The sequence below is a fragment of the Callithrix jacchus genome, chromosome 16, assembly GCF_049354715.1.
Source record: "Callithrix jacchus isolate 240 chromosome 16, calJac240_pri, whole genome shotgun sequence".
In the NCBI taxonomy this organism is placed as follows: Eukaryota; Metazoa; Chordata; class Mammalia; order Primates; family Cebidae; genus Callithrix; species Callithrix jacchus.
This window is the reverse complement of record NC_133517.1, coordinates 12,531,391-12,550,557: the sequence shown is the minus strand read 5'-3', so window position 1 is coordinate 12,550,557 and position 19,167 is coordinate 12,531,391. Positions and strand designations below refer to the sequence as shown.

The window sequence follows — 19,167 nt, the reverse complement described above, 5'->3', positions numbered from 1 at the left end:
CTCTGTTATGTGCCTTACATGGGGTATCATTTATCCCTTGCAACAACTCTGTAGGGCTTCATTGTTTCACTTTATAGCTGAGGAAACTGAAACTGAAGAAAGGTAAGTCATTTACCCAAGGCCATGAGCTAGTCCACTTGACTTGCAGTCACCAGGCAATATTGCTTCCACACCGCTGGCTGAGTGACCGTCCTGCAGCGCTTCCATCTCCAGTTACACTTGCTAAAGCAGCGACTCTCAGGCTCCAGTTGGCTCCAGCCTTGCCTTTCTGCAGCCTTCCTTCCCACTGCTTTCCTTAACATCAGCTCCAGTCACAGGAGGAATAAGTGTTTCTACCCTAGTCTGTACTTTCCTTCTTCCCCCACTGACTGAGATGCACTAACCACCTCTCCAACCTCACCTGTGCAGGTCCACGTCTTACCTTCCCCCCAATCTCAGTTCAATTAGCTCTTTCCTCCCAAATTCCAAATCTCCAAAGCTTGGAAAGATCTTTTCTTTCTGTGAATTCCCACTGTACCTGATCTATACTTACCTTGTGGCATCTTCTACCTTCTGTTTTATATTGTCAATAATTACAAATTATGAGTATCTTTTTGGGATACCTCCCTTACCAGACCACAAGCTCCCTGATGGTAGAACTGGTGACTGATTAATCTTTGTGTTCACCATGATTCCTTGATAGTTAAACTAAATGATAGGATTTATTTATATGTAAGTTTGTTCTTATAGCCCTTTCCCAGAGCTCTGTGCAGATAGGGGGACTATCCTGGGAAGACGAACTTTCTAGACATGACCACAAGATGGCAACAGTGACTGCAGTGTCCTGGTATCTGTAGCAGATGGGTCAAGTCAAGAAAGAAAACAATGTCTTCTTGATTGCAGGAGACTCAAGGGAAATCCAAGAGAATTTTCAGATTTAAAGCATCGTGTCAATTCCCAATTATTCACAAAGGTGAGCAAATAGATTGGACAACTGTTTTTCTTCCGTGGGTTCATTTAGCCAACAGCATGGAAAGCGCTCCTCGTGTCCTTCCTGTCGTCTTCTTTCTATTCATTCAGCACATACTTGAGTACCCTGTATGCATCCACTGTTGTAGTTACTAGACATACAGAAATGGGCAGTAGAAAGCAGGGTCCTGTTCTGGTGGAGTTTACATTCTGCGGTCTTCACTGGGACCAAGTGGAAGATACTGGAAACAGAACCGAGAGTTTCTTTGCTGGTTTTGTTGTTGTTGTCGTTACTTCTGGAGTCATCTTTTCCCCTTTCCCCAAGCCTGGATCAATCCATAGTTTTATATTATCCACACAGGTTTCATTTCAACAAGCAAAGGGACTGTGGTCAGCAAATCACAGTGACTAATTTTGTTTTAGCCATCATTGTCGGTGGCCTTCTTCCCTGCTTCCCAGTTACCCAATTAATCAAGGATCAACTGCATTCTTTTTACAGTTAAAAATATGCAAGTTAAAGAAAGGTTAAAAAAAATAATGTCTAATGTTGCGCAGGTAGATGCATGAGAAAGGACATAGTCAGGTCTTGGTATTACTCCTTCCTTTATGATCAATGCCAGTAAAGTTTTTTAAAGCAAAAGAAAACGAACAAGTCCAGCCTTGTAATGGGTGCCTGTAGACAAATTTGACAGACACTGTGTCAGTGTTAAAGGTGACTGATAAGGCGGATCTAATGTAAGTTTACTTAAAGTTGCATCTTGTGTTTAGAAACATTTCTTCTTCTTCAATTGCTTCTTGGTCTTTTGGCTAAGATCAAGTGTAGAAACATTTCTTCTCCAAGGAGTAAACAGGGTGTAAGATACACATGCAATAATGTAGAATCATCACTGTCACACATTGCTTGTTTTGAGACTGCGAAGTTACTACTACTGTCAGAGCAGACTCCTTCATCTTCCGAATCTTAGCTGAGGATTCATGTTTTTTCCAGTATCAGATCCGGGCCCCTCCCTCCATCTTCCCTGCATACCAAATGCTCTGCAAGATGGGATTCAGTTCCACACAACCTCTTGCCAACCCTTGCCTTCATTTGAGGAGGACAAGAGAAGGGGATTACTTTGGGAGGCTATGTGAAAGAGGCATCCTATGTCGTAGAACTCACAGTATGGACTTTTGGTTCGTATGAACCTCAATCGAGTAGATATTTTTCTGATATGTAGCCATAAAATTTAAGATGAGAAGGTCAGAAGTATGCTCCTTCACCACATACTACTTTTAATACGGATCTTATTATATGTGAGCCTTCTTCTCAGGAGATGTTCCCATTGTTTGTCCTTCAAAGATTCCACTGGCTATGATTCTGTATAAGAGCCTCTGCCAAAACAAAAACAAACCCTTATTTTTTAAATCCGTATCAGGCCAGGGCAGCACTTACTTCTGAGTAACACTCTGAGTACAATAGCTTTTCATTTAGAGCCCTCAGAACTATGATAAGACTTTACATACATCACTTTAACTTACACAGTACTGCAAGTTAAGTATTTATTCCCCTCCTACAGAGGAGAATGCTGAAGAGAGACTAAATAAGTCATTGAAAGTTACATGGATAGTGAGGGTCAGACAGGATTCAAGCCTAGTTCTGACTCTTGCCTTTGCCTCTCTGCTCCTCTTCCCCTGCGCTGCTTTAGGCTCTGAATCAGGACAAGGATTTGTGTTTGGGGGCCCTCTCCCAGTCAGTTTTAAAGTAGCAGTGCAAAGGTGATTTCCAGAACTATACCGTCTGAGATGTTGGAAAGACCTTCTCTATGTAACACATCTCTGTATCACAGTAGAGAAGGTGACCAGGGGAATAGGGGCAAACTGAGGAATGTGTTGGCATGAAGTGTAGGGGCCACCCCAGATCCTGGTGCTGAAGCTTCAAGAAAGAGGAGCTTAGGACTTTGCATTGATGGGTTTGAACCCCATTTTGTTAATTAACTGTCAGCAAACACTGCAAAGGCTTAAGTGAGTTTATATTTTAGGAAGGTCAGGCCGGGCACAGTGGCTCATTCCTATAATCACAGCACTTTGGGAGGCCGAGGCAGGTGGATTACCTGAGGTTAGGAGTTCGAGACCAGCCTGAGGAACATGGTGAAACCCCATTTCTACTAAAAATACAAAATTAGCCGGGCATGGTAGTACATGCCTGTAATCCTGGCTACTCCGGAGGCTGAGTCAGGAGAATCACTTGAATTCGGGTGGTGGAGGTTTCGGTGAGCTGAGATCGCACTATTGCACTCTAGCCTGGGCAACAAGAGCAAAACTCCATCTCAAAATAATAATAATAATAATTTGGGAAGGTCACATTTTGTTTTTTAAAAAGTTCTAACTAGTTGGGCATGGTGGCTCATGCCTGTAATTCCAGCACTTTAGGAAGCCAAGACTGGAAGATAGCTTGAGGTCAGGAGTTCAAGACCAGCCTGGGCAACATGGCAAAACCCTGTCTCTACCAAAAATACGAAAAATTAGCTGGGCGTGGTGGCATGCACCTGTGGTCCTACCTACTCAGGAGGCTGAGATAGGAGGGTCACTTGAGCCCAGGAGGCGGAGGTTGCAGTGAGCCAAGACTGCACCACTGCACTCCAGCCTGGGTGACAGAGTGAGATCCCATCTCAAAAATCAAAAGAAAGAAACATAATTAGAAACTGAAAGGAGAGACCACTTAATTGTTTCGGATAGCAGCAAAGGCACACAAAGATTGGTTGCTTTCTGAAGAATCTAAAAATGGCAAGAATCTAAAAATGGGGAAGCAAGTTGTATAGACACCTACACTTAAGGTAATTTGTAAATTATACAAATAATTTTCAAAGGTCAAGGCCCTGGTGAAAAGACACATAACACGGCTCCTTCACCCTTCTTATCGCCTGCAGAGCTCCAGTCTGTCTCTCTTGCTCTTAGCTCCAAAAGCAGCGAATTTCCTAAAGGTGCCTAAACCTACTGGACAGTTTGTGAGTCCCTTTACCTGGAGTACCTACCCATGCTTGGCTGATAGTTGTCCTTTTGTTGTCTTGGCTTCTGCGTTACTTCATTTGTTTTATTGAATTAATCAAAAGCAAACCTATCAATTAGCAGGGTACTTCTTTCTTTAAGGCAACTGCTGGTGGATATTTTTTTAAAGTCTCTGCAGAGGCTGACTTGAAACACTTCAGTGGGTACTTCCTTTGGTATTTGGTAAATGGAACTTATCCCAGAACTATTTATCATCTGTAGGTCTCAGTTCCAGTTAGATGTATTCGTGGAGCCTTTAAATCATGTAGTGTGATATCCCAGCCCGTAACGCAACAGGTGAACATAACTGGCTTCCTCCAAGTTTGACAGCTGAGAATGTGGCTTTAAAACCTGCCTAGATATATATCCTTTTCTAGTAAGGAATGAGTGCAACTCACATTCAAGCCAATATTCCTTTCCTCTTTTTTTCCTCCCTCTGAATGTGCTGGAAAGATTTTAGTCATTTTGAGTCACTGCCCTTAAGGGATTTTAGTTTATCAGTTTGCAGAAAGTTTTATTTTCATACCTCTGTAAATTTATATGATGATAAGTTTCTCATCATTAATTTTGTTTTTTATAATATGAAAATTCTGCCATTTTGTTTTTAACAGTTTTGCAGAGTATAATTGATATTGTACAAACTGTCCATATGTAAAATGTGCTTGCCCAGTTTTGACATATATATGCATACATCCCTGAAACCATCACCGTTATCACCATGGTGAGCATATCCATCATTCCTAAAAGTTTGTTCATGCCTTTTTGTGATGGATCCCTCCCTATCCTACCTCCTGTCCCCGGATAACCACTGATCTGCTTCCCGTCCCTATGAAGAAGCTTGTGTTTCCTAGGTGTTTTAGATGGAATTGTGTAGTATGTACTTTTTGTTTTGCTTAACTTCTTTCATTCAGCATATTTATTTTGAGGTTCATCCATGTTACTGTGTATATCAATAGCTTATTCATTTCTGTTGCTGATTATAGGAATCTACAACTTATTTTTGTTTTGGAGTGTTGTCTTTTTTTTTTTTGAGACAGAGTCTTGCTCTATCATCCAGGCTGAAGTGCAGTGGTGTGATCTCAGCTCACTGCAACCTCCGCCTCCTGGGTTCAAGCCTCCCAGGTTTAAGCAATTCTGATGCCTCAGCCTCCTGAGTAGCTGAGATTACAGGCACATGCCACCACACCCAGCTAGTTTTTATATTTTCAGTAGAGATGGAGTTTCACCATGTTGCCCAGGCTGGTCTCGAACTCCTGACCTCAAGTGATCCATTCACTTTGGCCTACCAGAGTGCTGGGATTACAGATGTGAGCCATTGCACCCGGCTACAACTTGATTTTATCCATTCACACAAGGATAAACCTTTGGGTTGCATCTAGTTTTGACTATTATAAACAAAGCTGCGATGAATATTCACGAACAAGTCTTTGTGAAGACTTATGTTTTCAGATCTCTTGAGTAAATAGATAGATGTGAAATGACTGTGTCATATGGTAGACACATGTACAACTTTTAAATAAATTGCCAAACTGTTTTTAAAAACAATTGTACTATTTTTACCTTCCTATCCATGGTAGATAGGAATTCTGTTTGCTTCCCATCCTCAGCAGCATTTGATACTGTCCAGTGTTTTTAATCTTGGTCATTCTAATGGGTAGATAGCATTAGCTCACTATGGTATTAATGTGCATTTCCCTAATGATCAGTGATTTTTTCGTGTGCTCCTTTGCCATTCATGTCTTTTCACTGGTGAAATATCTGGTCAGATCTTTTTAACTGAGTTTTATATTATTGTTGAGTTTCAGAAGTTCTTTATATATTCTGGATATAAGTAATTTATCAAGTTATGCTTTGCAGAGATGTTGTTCTAATTTTTTTTTTTTCTTTTTGGAGACAGTCTCACTGTGTTGCCCAGGCTGCCATGCATTGGCGTGATCTCAGCTCACTGCAACCTCCGCCTCCCAGATTCAAGCAATTCTCCTGCCTCAGCCTCCCATGTAGCTGGGATTACAGGCATGTGCCACCACACCCAGCTAATTTTGTATTTTTAGTAGAGATGGGGTTTCACCATGTTGGCCAGGCTGGCCTTGAACTCCTGACCTCAGGTGATCCACCCGCCACGGCCCCCCAAATTGCTGGGATTATAGATGCAAGCCACTACACCCAGCCCATTGTTCTAATCTTCTAATGGTTTGTCCTTTTTATTCTCTTAACATTGTCTTTTGAGGGGAAGTTTTAAATTTTGATGGAATGTATCAGCGTGTTTATTTTATGAGTTGTGCTTCTGGTGTTATGACCAAGGAATTTTTAGCTAAATAAATGCTGCAGACATTTTTCTGTTTTCTTTCAGAAGTTTTATAGTTTTAGGTTTGATATTTAGGTTCACGATCCATTTAGGGTTAAGTTTTCTATGTGGTGTGAGATATGATTCCAAGTTCATTTTCTTGGTGTGTAGATAGCAAACTTTTCCAGCAGCATTTATTAAAAAACATTATTTTGGTGAAATAATTTTTTCTGATTATAAAGACATTTGTAAAGATTGTAGAGACACTATAAAGATTATAAAGCTTATAAAGACATTTGTATAATATAAAAAAGTATAAAGCTTATATCTTCCTAATCTTCTATTTATAACTTACCTACATACATTTAACAGCATTGGGAGAGGGAGAGCTAGTTTGAAGGGCCTACTTTTAAAAAATTAGAATCATAATGTATATATTTATTGTGTGTCCCACTTTCTACAATTTTAACATTATAACTTTCCCCATGTGATTTACTATTCTTTAACTGCTCTTTCCTGGGGGATTTAGTATTCTTTAACTGCATGGTTGTTAATGGCTACATAGCTGTTCTATCACATGCATTTCACACTTCACCCCTTTTATTTGACATTATCAATTTTTAATCTTAAAATATACTTTGAACATCTACTTTTTTTTGTGATAGAGTTTCAATTTTGTCGCCCAGGATGGAGGACAATGGCACGATCTGAGCTCACTGCAGCCTTCACCTCCTGGGTTCAAGCAATTCTCCTGCCTCAGCCTCCTTAGTTGCTGGGATTACAGGTGCCCGCCACCACGCCAGGCTAATTTTTTTGTAATTTTAGTGAAGGCAGGGTTTCACCATGTTGGCCAGGATGGTCTCGAACTCCTAACCTAAGGTGGTCCACCCACCTCAACCTCCCAAAATGCTGGGATTACAGGCATGCACCACCATGCCCAACTGAACATCTTTAAACTCAAATATTTTATATTTTTGCTTTAATTTTTCTCAATAAATTATCAGGTCAACATATATTAACTTTTAAATGGCTTTGATTACATCGTTCAACAATATATTCCAGAAAAGTTTCAACAATTTACACTCCTATCAGTAGTACCTAAGTAGTTTAGTCCCTTAGTGCAAGTTTTGTTTGTTTGTTTTTGTAAAACCCTCAAGAATACCCTGGACACTCCTCTGCTTCTCTCAAAGGCAAATATTTTCCCTAGCCAAGTGCCATTCTCCTTTCTCATTATTTCCAAGCATAGGACCCTTCTACTCAGCACTGGCCAAGGTGAGCAAACTCCATGCATTTCTTGCCTTTGCTACCAAAAAACTTGCATATACCTTCCTCCTAAGTCTAGTTTGATTTTTTTTTTTTTTTTTTTAGAAAGCCTCTTTTCTTATCCAGGGCAAAAGCCTCTCCCTCTTCTCCCAATCCCAGTCTGCTCTGCTCTGATTCTTCCAAGAATGCCCCACTTTCTTCCCCACCTCTTTATCTTCAGCATGAATGCATTCTCTAGTCTCTCCCTGGAATCTAGAGTTCCCCCTTAGTTACCCTCTACCTTGTTTTTCTCTTCTCTTTAGGTGCAAAGCTCCTAGAATGAAAATATCCTCATGTTGAATGTCATTTCCTTATCACCAATAAGCTATCCTTATTTACACATTCTCATTCTCATTCTCCCTCCCCCCATTCTCTCACTCCCTTCCGCCCTACCCAATAACTTTTCTTGCCTAAGTGGGGAACCTATGGGCCAGTTCTGTAGTTCTTAGCAGTTTTATCTTTTTGTGGTTTCTTCCACATTTTTCTTCCTTCTCCTTAACGTTCAAGCTGGGCACAGTGGTTCACGCCTGTAATCCTAGCACTTTGGGAGGCTGAGGTGGGCAGATCACCTGAGGTCGGGAGTTTGAGACCAGCCTGACCAAGATGGAGAAACCCCGTCTCTACTAAAAATACAAAATTAGCCAGGTGTGGTGGCGCATGCCTGTAATCCCAGCTACTCGGGAGGCTGAGGCAGGAGAATTGCTTGAATCTGGGAGGCAGAGGTTGCAGTGAGCCAAGATCGCGCCATTGCACTGCATCCTGGGCAACAAGAGCAAAACTCCGTCTCAAAAATCAAAGTTCTATCTTTGCTCTTTCTCCCCTTAAATTACCTGATTTTGCCTCATAGAGGTGATCTTTAGGCTCTATCAGTAATTAATCTGTAATTTGGCTTGAATCTATCTCTGTAAGAGTTGGCTGTACAACTGTCGTTGTCTTTCTTCCTCATATCTTTTTTTGTGAATACTGTTAGGCACCTAAGCGGACTTCCAGTGAATCTTATTTTTGGTGGTTTTCATCTTTGCTTTGGATAACTCCAACACATATCTTCTGCGTCTCATTGAAACCAGCACTTCCTTTCTCCCCTCTATGGTCCTACCTCCCCAGGTATTTTCTGTTCTCAGTGCTTTCAATCCATTCAGTGTTTTACGGTTGCCAAACATCTTGTAAGGAGTACGTGAGTGTGAGAAGTCCAGCCCATTGGGCACTTTTCTTACCTGAATCCGTAAAGCATGTATAAACTACGCTACATGGCAGCCAGAAGGTCTTCTTAGAATCTAATCATCTATGGTTCTAATCTCTGACTTCTTTTGGCAATCATGCCCACCCCTACAACGACACACACACTTTTTTTTTAACCTCTCTTAGTTGTACATTTTTTGAGGCAAAAATCAAATATCCTTAATATTATTTTCTTTTCTGCTCTTCTGTGGTACTTTTTTATACCATATAATACTATTTTTAAATGTTGATTCGTCACTCTGAAACCACCTTATGGCAGATTGTATTTAACATTTCTATTTCTTAACTTGACAAAAAGTATATGTTCTGCAGCCACAACTAGCTTGTGTGCTCCCACAGAACGAGAATCATGTCTGTCTGCACCCACGGTAATTCAGATTGGTACCATACATAATAGGTGTTGGTAATGTTTATTCCATCAGTATCAGATATCCGTCTTCGTAGAGTAGTAACCATGTATAATTGAGCCTTGACCCTCTGGTGTAGAGAAATGAAGCAGTTGATTTTCTGCATCGAAATTCTGGCTTCCTTTTCTCTCTTAGTTAATGTCCCTAGAGCTCGGTCTTCATAACCTGCACCAACAGAAAGATGCTGAAGATAACAAAACATTGAATACTTCAGAATACATTTTGCATTTTCTTTGCATGTTGTCGAAGATGGACATGACCTGGGAATTCAGTTGAAGTCAAGCAATAATCACATCATAAAGACTAATTCAAGAGCTCAGAAATTGTCCCTGGCTCCTTATTCCACCTCTGCGTTAGAGTGCTCAGTGGCTTACACTCTTCTCTGCGGACAGATGGCCTAGTCTCGGACTGAGGAAAGCGCTCACGAGGCAAGCTTGCTCCCCTAGCGATTGTTAAGGACAAGATAGACACCACAAAAGGTTTTTCTGAAAACTATGTTGCAGAGAAGATAATGGGTGTATTTAGAACATAAAGAAAGAAAATAAGCAGCAGTTTTGAGAAATGACAGTAAACTTGAAATAATGTATCCAAATAAAAATGTGAATAATCTGGATAACTGTGATTCAGGGGGAAAGTATATAAATCTAGGGATATTAATTTGTATACTTTTCATTTTTCAATGTACTTATAAATGTTTTTAATAGGACTTAAGATAGATTTTTCAATAAAAGTGCAAAGAATGTGAATAAGCGATAATGGATTGAAAGCAGTTTGGTTCATATGCCATTAACTAGATTGGCCTGACTTCTGGAATTTCACACTAACTCTTCTTTTCTTTTTAGGTTGCCTCTTGGTGCTGCCTTGGCCGTATTTGGCACCCAGAATGCTTCATTCTGTGACGGTCTATTAATAAGGCTGCCTTGCTAGAGTTTGGAGCAGGGCCTCAGGTAGGTGGCTTTTATCATTATATGGCATGACTTTCAAAGTGATTAATTATTCCAGTTCCTAAATACTATAAGATACGATATTAAAAGCTTTGAAAAGCATGCCACATAATAAGCATGCCACTTACGGTCTTAGGGTCTCTCAATATGTACTGTGATCAGCAGGACTTCAGTAATTATTATGGTCGAATGGGAGGCTTGGAACACTAGCAAGAAGCAATCTTCCTCACTCTTTGCACAAAAACACATAGCTGCTGTAAAAACTTATTTGTTCCTGTTCCCTAGAGAGCCCACAAATGAACTTCTAAGCTCTTCTTTCTCTAAATCTGGCTCAGTGATACACTATCCCATGTTGCCCTTATATCTTTTTTTTTTTAATTTTTATTTATTTATTTATTTACTTTTGTCTCCTGGGAAAGATCTATTACCTATGGGCAGATGGAAAGGGGGACTAGACTTGCTGACAAGGATGTGGCAGATGCTAGAATAAGAACCCAGTGCAACAAGAGCAATTTGCCAGCATCGTTGGGAAGAGGACACACACAAGTATTTAGATTTCCCAACCTGTAGGTGCAGCTCAGTGTCACAGAATCAAGGTGTAGCGATACTTGCAAATTCAGGCACACATGGATTTGGTACCAGGTAAGTCTGTCAGCACAACCTTCAAGATAGGGTAGAGGTTGAGAGGCCAGGGCCCCCAGCTCTAGGATGGGGAGAATGGGAAAAAAACAATTGTGGCTGTACCAGATACCAGGCGATGGGCTCCTAAACTCTTCACTGAGGGTAGATGGGGGAAAGGAGACCTTGGGCAGGGTTTCACAAGATACATGAACAGAGCTTGACAATCGAGTTAAAGCTGCACGAATTAATCTGGTGACAGTTTTCTATAAAAACAACATTCTATGAAGTTTAAGCATCAACATCAACTTAGCATTAAAATTTTAGATGTCTGTATACTATAATTATTTTTTTAATAAAGAAAAATATATCAATGGTTCTTTAATGTTAGGAGTTATAGATTTTCTTTTTCTACTTTATTATAGTTTAAATTTGTTTTAATGAAGTTGTTTTTTAGTAGCTAGAAAAAAAGTGATTCGTTTTATTTAGCCAAACTATATTTGTGCAGGTGTTCTTCTTTTTCATTCTCCTAATCTGTAATCGGTTGAAAATCTTCTCTGATATTTTAAACATGATCCTTACATTTTATTTTCACATGAAGAATATCCTCTTTTAAAGATTTTGAATTTTACTTTGTTCCTTTTTCCTTCCTGTAGAACTTCACTGGCTATTTCTAAATGGTAAATCATGATCAATACAGGTTCCATGTGCTTAAGGAGCTATGGAACAGGACATTTAAAGCAGAAGTGTTCTGAACATTAAGGCTGGCTAAGTGCTGCCAGGTTTGTCTCTGCGCTTGGTGGGCTCTGGGTAGCACATGCCGGAGACTCCCTGGCTTTTGAGGTCTGCCAAAGCAGGTGGTGCCTCTCCCGGGGACATAGAAGCAGTACGGACTCCCAAGTGGTGGTGTTGCTTTCCCTAAGTTCTTACCTCTCTGCCAAAACAAACTAACCATGTATTTCTATGGGGCTTGTCTTCTGAGCTTGCTTTATAACCAATTTGAAATTTTAGGAGACCTGAAACATATTTACCCGCTAGCTTTGATTCCTGAAATTACCTTAAAGGGACCACAGTTCTGTTCAACAAGTGTCTATCAAATGTCTGCTACATGCTAGGGCACTGACCAGTGCTGGGGATACCAGGATGAGTAATAGCTCCCTGCAGATGAATTTTCTGTTGCTGTGGGAGAGCCATGTCAGACATTTCAAGAAGAGCTTTCCAGTCCATATTAAGGGTAAAAGGTTCAGTGAGGTAAGGCTTTCAAGGTCATTCTTGATCAAGTAGAAATGGTCAAGGAATATAGATAACAAATCTCTTCTAATTGTTCTAGCCCCGGGTGTACATAGGGTCCTCTGGAGGCAGAGGAGAAAGCAGCTGCCCCTGATTACAGTTTTGCCTAGAACTGATCCTGTTTACCCTTAACTGTGTGGGAATAAATAGAAATAGTTGTTTCTAGAAGTGATTTTATCCTGGACATCCACATAGGCCTAAGTTACGGAGGACAGATAGATGGCACGTGCAGACCTGAACCAGGCTGTGAATTCTGTTTTCATTACATTTTGCAGTGCTACTCAAGTATCAGCACATACGCATTATGCCACAGCACAAGCCATCTTTAAAGTGCATTTTACTGTGAGATGGCTTAAAACTAATTTTCTGCTTGAGCTTTTATAGCTGAGTAAAACTTAAATTTATAGCAAAGTGAAACTTTCTTTCTTTAGTGCTTTTCTTATAGAGTCTGACGTCTACCTTTGTGTTTGAATTTATAGATAGATTCAATATGGGTGCTTGACAGTTCAAACATATCTGGATTATTCTGTATTTGCGATTTTAATAGCATTAGGCAATTAACCATACAGGAATGAAGGCATTTCTCCAGACATTTAGGGTCCTTCATTGCGAACATTTTCATAGTTGGTATCAAACATTTTTGTTGTATCCTGCAGAAACTTAAGGGGTTAATGGTAATAAGATCAAGAACTTACCACAATTTGGGATACATGCAGTTTTCAGATTGAGCTGACCTGTGGTCTACTTACTTTGTAATCAGATGCAGATCACCAATATTTTGGGAATGTTTTATTAAAAAAAAAAAGGAACACAGGAAATTCTCTAAAAATAAAGTATTGATTAAGCAATCTTACTTTGCTTTCAGATATAATTGCCCTTCTTTGCTGTCTCTAAGGCATCATTGCTTCCCTTTTGCACAATTTCTTTTTCATTTCCTCTTTGCAAATACTAATGGCCCTATGTGAAGAAATTTAAAATATCTCAGTGTTGTACCACCCACTGTATTTTTAAGTCTTTTTATTTTGATAAAAATACATAATCGGGCCAGGCGTGGTGGCTCACGCCTGTAATCCCAGCACTTTGGGAGGCCGAGGCGGGTGGATCATGAGGTCAAGAGATCGACACCATCCTGGTCAACAAGGTGAAACCCCGTCTCTACTAAAAATACAAAAATTAGCTGGGCATGGTGGTGCGCGCCCGTAGTCCCAGCTACTCAGGAGGCTGAGGCAGGAGAATTGCTTGAACCCAGGAGGCGGAGGTTACGGTGAGCCGAGATTGTGCCATTGCACTCCAGTCTGGGTAACAACAGCGAAACTCTGTCTCAAAAAAAAAATACATAATCATAGGGAACCCCCCCACCACCCCCCCAACATAGCAGTGAAAATGAAGTGCTTCTAAGTTATGGATTATTAGAAGGGCGCTTTTGGTTGGGTGAGATGGCTCACGCCTGTAATCCCTGTACTTTGGGAGGCCAAGGCAGGTAAATCACTTGAGGCCAGCAGTTTGAGACCAGCCTGGCCAACATAGCAAAACCCCCATCTCTACTGAAGATACAAAAATTTAGCCAGGTGTGATGGTGTACACCTGTAATCCCAGCTGCTGCTGAGACTAAGACATGAGAATCGCTTAAACCTGGGAGTTGGGGCTTTCAGTAAGCCAAGATTATACTACTGCACTCCAGCCTGGGTGACAGAGCAAGACCCTGTCTCCAAAAAGAATAAAAGGTAGCTTTCAAAAGAGAAAAAGAACTTTTTAACTTAATGCGGTATTTTTGCTCTATAAAATAAATAACCAAGGAAAATATGTGTGGATTGGGAGATAAAATTCGTTTGATACTCCTTCATTTGGTTATCTATTCATTCTCTCTGGGTACTCTAGAAAATGAGTGGCCTGAAAAGGAACATCCTACTTGTACAGATAAGATAACTGATGTTGGGGTTTCCTGATTCCACTTTGGAATTCATGGACTTTTTCCTGTTGGTTCTTATAGACAGACAGGCCATTGCCCCTCACTTCTCAATTAGTTTTTATTATCTGTATACTAAATATAAAACATTTCTAAACATCGCTAAGGCTAATTTTTATGGTAAATTTCAAAAAAGATGTTCTAGAGCTATATTTTAATGAATTGCTCAAAATGAGTTAAAAATGTAAAACTAATTCAGAAAGGGCCTCCTTATTTTTTATTAACTTTAGTTAACATGACATTTAATTCAGGAAAGTAAATACTGTAGTTTTCCACGTTCTAGTTATAAAATGCATTTTTGGGGACCTGCTGTAACTTAGGCGAGTTCGGTGCATGTCTCGGCTATGTCTCCTGCTTCTCAGTAGTTGCTCTGGCTCCTTTCTGTTCCCCTCTGTAGGGACCAGCAGCCCATCTGAGAGTCTCGTCCTTTCTGCCTCTACCAGGGACTAATGCAGGCACCAGGCATGTTTTCACTTTGGAAATTTGTATTAGAAATGGGAGCCAAATTAATGTTAGCTACTTGTATTAGTTGATTTCCTAGTATTAACATTAGAGAATATGAATGCTTGTTTTCTGAGGCAAAGTAAGTATTTTTTAAAACGTTTTATTATACTTGCTATTGTTTTAAGACTTTTCAAATAGCTGCTTAGTTTCAAACAGAATACTGTTCTATTAGCTTATTCAATTTGTTAGACCACATTGTGTTCATACTACATTATGTTTGACTTGAATATAGATATATACAGTTGTCCCTTGATATCCATGAGAGATTAGTTCAAGGACTTCCCTGGGATACCAAAATTCACAGATGCTCAAGTCCCTGATATAAAATAGCATAGTATTTTCTATATATATATAACCTATGCACACCCTCTCATGACCTCTTCAAATCATCTCTAAATTACCTATAATACTTAACACAATGTAAATACTATGTAAAGAGTTGTTAGGCTGTACTGTGTAAGGAATAATTACCCAAAAAAGTCTGTACATGTTCAGTACAAGTACAATTTTTAAAAAATATTTTCAGTCTGTGGTTGGCTGAGTCCGTGGATGCAAAACCCCCAAATACAGAGGGCCAACTTTAAATTCTGTCTTATGTCTATTACGATGACTAAGCAAGCCTGTAGGTCATTGTGGTGCTGGTACGCACTTGCCCTGTTTTAATTTTTTTCATTCATTCAACAGTTACTTTAACTGCCTTTTATGAGAAACAACAGTGAGTAAAACTGGCATAACCCCTCTGCCCTAGTAGTCTACAGTTATTTTTCATTCTTACATTATTTTAAGATAGTTTTTTCCTGTTATTTCTCACAAATAAGTGATTTTACAGACCTATGGAAAGTGAATGCTATAAAAATTTAGAAATTAAACAGAAACACAAAAGTTGTTTCTTAAAAATGTTCTAAGTATACTGTTGCCCTTACTTCAAAATTGACTGCCTTCAGTTGTTATCTTAGTAATAGATTCTTTCACATCATTCAAAACTCTCTTGTGTTGCATACATGTCAATTACCATATTAAGAACTGGTAAGTGTCCTTTTGCAACCAACCTACTTTATTTACTCTATATAAAAAACCTGATTTAAGGAAATTTTTGACATTTTCTGTGTTACTTACTAAAGGCATCTTATTATTAGCATAAAGGAGAATAAAACTTTGATGTTGATGGTATTTTCCCTTAATTAGCTAAATCCTTGACTTTAAATATGAAAGAATTGTTGATGCAGGTAAGTGAAAAATTCACGTCTCTTAGCAAAATGTTTATCAGAACTATGGAAGCAGTTTCAATACAGGTCTATTCTTTTGCTGGTATCTCATAGGAATTGATTTTAGTAGATCTTCTGATATATGACTCATTTTTGCTTGTTTTCTATATGAGTCACTGTTTTAGAATAATGTAAAACATCGTAAGGTAAACTTGTGTATGTGTGTGCACAAACACGCCACTCTCTCTAACATTGTTTATGTAAAGTCGCCCTGGGAAAAAATGCCTCTTCTGTTACCAACAAAAACTAGAAGGGTATTCTAAACTGCTGTTCATCTTAGAGCACTTTGAAATGGGTGTATGTATTTTCTACTTTGGTTCACAGTTCTTCAGACCAAAGCAAAGAAAAATTTTCATCACTCGAAAAGCACAATAACCTTGGCCGGGTGCGGTGGCTCACGCTTGTAATCCCAGCACTTTGGGAGGCCGAGGCGGGCGGATCACCTGAGGTTGGGAGTTCAAGACCAACCTAAGCAACATGGAGAAACCCCGTCTCTACTAAAAATACCAAATTAGCCAGGCGTGGTGGCGCATCCCTGTAATCCCAGCTACTCGGGAGGCAGAGGCAGGAGAATCACTTGAACCCGGGAGGCGGAGGTTGCGGTGAGCCGAGATTGCGCCATTGCACTCCAGCCTGGAGAAAAAGAGTGAAACTTCATCTCAAAAAATAAAAAAGAGAGAAAAGCACAATAACCAATCTTTGATGAGTTTTGTTTTTGTTTTTGTTTTTTTTTTAAGTAGAAAGGAAAAAGAGTTATAAAACCAAGTTTTGCTGTACTTTTCAGAATAGTGCTCCTAGTGCTTTTTAAGTTTTTCTTAATAGTATACAAGAGAATATACAGATAATTTTATCTAACTTTCCAGATATGTTTACATAAATACAAACTGTATATTTGTATTATATCCATCCAAATAATTATTTCTAACCAGTCCTGATTTCTTTTTGGGGGGAAATATTTAACAGAACTTTGAAATTATTTGGCTACTCATAAGAACTCAAAATAGGTTCAGTTTAAGAAAATTAAGAACTTTGAGATTACGTTTTGGAATAACAAAGTAAAATGACTGGTGTGTTATTTTATTTTAGATTGTAAAATATATAGCATGGGTAATTTCTAGACTATTGGAATATGTCACATGATACATAATTGTAAACTGTTGAAATACTTAGATGCTAAAGTTTTTATTGTAAAATGCCATTGAACAATAAGCATAAATAAAGATTTTATGAATGTATTTGAGATGCAATAAAATATATATGGATTGGAGAAAAAGGGAAAAAATATGTAAACTTACTGTTTACTAGTTAACTTGGGTTTTCTGTTTGTTTCTACCCAAATTGTTATCCACCAGAGGTATTAGCTATTATTTTACATTAATAGTTGTTTAAATTATTTAAAACTGACTTAATAAACTGTCTTCTAAAATTTCAAGTTCTAAATTTAATTCCTTTTGGATATTTGGCATATTTGGCAACTCTAGAAGAGAAAATAGGCGATCCCCTCTTCTGGTCTTTTAAGTATAGTGACAGGATTTATCCACTTGCAAATTGGTTTGCTAACCTGCCTTGTCATAGAAAACAGTAGAATAAAAAAGTAAAGTCGTGGTTTTAGGGCATTCATCCCTTCTTTACCACACATACGCTGTCAAGTTGTTCATCTTCTGTGGGCCGCTCACCTTAAAATGCCAGTGACGGTAAACACATCCACCTCTCAGATTCATTGAATTCCAGGGAGATAATAGAGATGAAAACACTCCACACGTGTCAGGTATTTGTATTCTTAAAATAACAATACCCACAAAATGGTCTTTCATATCCTTAATTAACTACAAAAAACTCAGTATTTGCTCTGGGCAAGTAAGTATGTATGAAGTTAATTTTATTATTTTGTAATTTTGATGTGCAGAATTCCTGTCTTCCATTTATGCATGTCCTGTGCTTTACAAAAGAATGGAGCTTTTGCTTTAATGCTTAAAATATCTTCTATAGGTCTAAATTTTTGGTTTTTCTTGTCTTTTAAACTGTAAAAATAATGCTGCTTTCAGATATACCCTTAGTATTTTTATAATGATGCTTGAATGCCTTCTATTAAGTAATTTGTTTAGACATCATCAAATTCTTCAAGTATGAAAATCTTATTGCAGGGGACGTTTTTAGAATTGGTGTTATGAATTTGAAAGTTATTTTTATTTAACCTGTCATTAACATATCCTTTTGTTACTATACTTTAACTATTTGATTTAATTTTCCCTTTATAATCATGATTTCTGAATGTTCATCTTTAAAATATTCTGAGTTTACTTATCTCGTGTGCCTTGTGCTCTCTACAATAGATAATTCGAGATTATTCTGCCTTTTGACCATTATTCTTTTCATGATTACTTGTACGATCAAGGATTATTAACAGATTTTTTCCTATGTATGATCTCAGTCTACTAATCATGATACTAATACACATTTTAAGCTTTTTTTAAGTGTTTTCAACAATGACCTCTTAAACCAAATGATGCTTTCTTCCTAACACTCCCTTCTTCTGCAGCAAATCTATATTTAACTTCTCTTGCATGCTTTTGAAATCTAAAGAGTGTAGAGTTGTTGCTACATTTCATGCATCCTTGCAGCATTTCTGAAAAATAAATTGGCAGGTGTTGCAGATAGCAAAAGTGTAACTCTGAGAAGCCCAGTTGTGCTAGTGTCCACAGTATGGGTGTGAGCACTTTCACCTGGAGCCTGTTGTTCTTTGGGTGGCTCCAGATGGACCCTCCAAAAGGGGCCTAAGTTTGTCACTTCCATAGCATTAATAAACTTAATAAAATTTTGATCATTTGGTATATAAGCAGTAACCCTAATACCTAATTCCGTCGGTAAGTTAGATTTTAAAAATAAATAAATGAATTTGGGAAAGAAGTGGGGAGTCATTGAGCATCACAAATTGCTATTTATCTAGGTAATACGATTTTACTTTTTGTATATGCATTTATTTGGTCATGTAAATATGCTTTACCTAATAAACATACATAGTTGGTGAAAATTAATGCATGACTCGTAAACAGAGTATGGAATGTGAGCGTGTGCTGTGAAACCACAATTCTTTTACCCTGTATTTTCCATCATTTACACACTGGTTCCGTTTAGAGGATAGTCCATTTTCACTTTTTTTTCATAGATTGGCCAAAATGGGAAGGATTGGATTCCACTCTCTTCCACGAAGAGTCAATGGGACTGGCTAAGATCAAAGTCTGAGGCTTTTTCCATCATAATCAGGTATGCATTAAACTAAAAATCACTATAATTCTATGCATGCACCTTTAAAGTATTTGACTAATATACATATTATGAATGTGATCTTTTATTAGATATTGAGCTCATAACCTTA

General features: G+C 38.5%; 1 protein-coding gene across 8 annotated transcripts in view; it reads left to right on the top strand.

Moving 5' to 3' along the window:
- The window catches only part of PLAG1 (PLAG1 zinc finger), a 50,362-nt gene that overhangs the window by 21,355 nt on the left and 9,840 nt on the right, over window positions 1–19,167 (top strand). For 2 of the 8 annotated variants that reach the window (XM_078353560.1, XM_078353557.1), the window contains exons 2-5: window positions 883–952; window positions 9,454–9,632; window positions 10,047–10,151; window positions 18,958–19,055. The gene's annotated coding sequence lies outside the window, so the exon portion shown is untranslated. The remainder of the gene's footprint in view (window positions 1–882; window positions 953–9,453; window positions 9,633–10,046; window positions 10,152–18,957; window positions 19,056–19,167) is intronic. The other 6 variants (XM_078353559.1, XM_078353556.1, XM_035276516.3 and 3 more) reach the window with 3 other exon arrangements.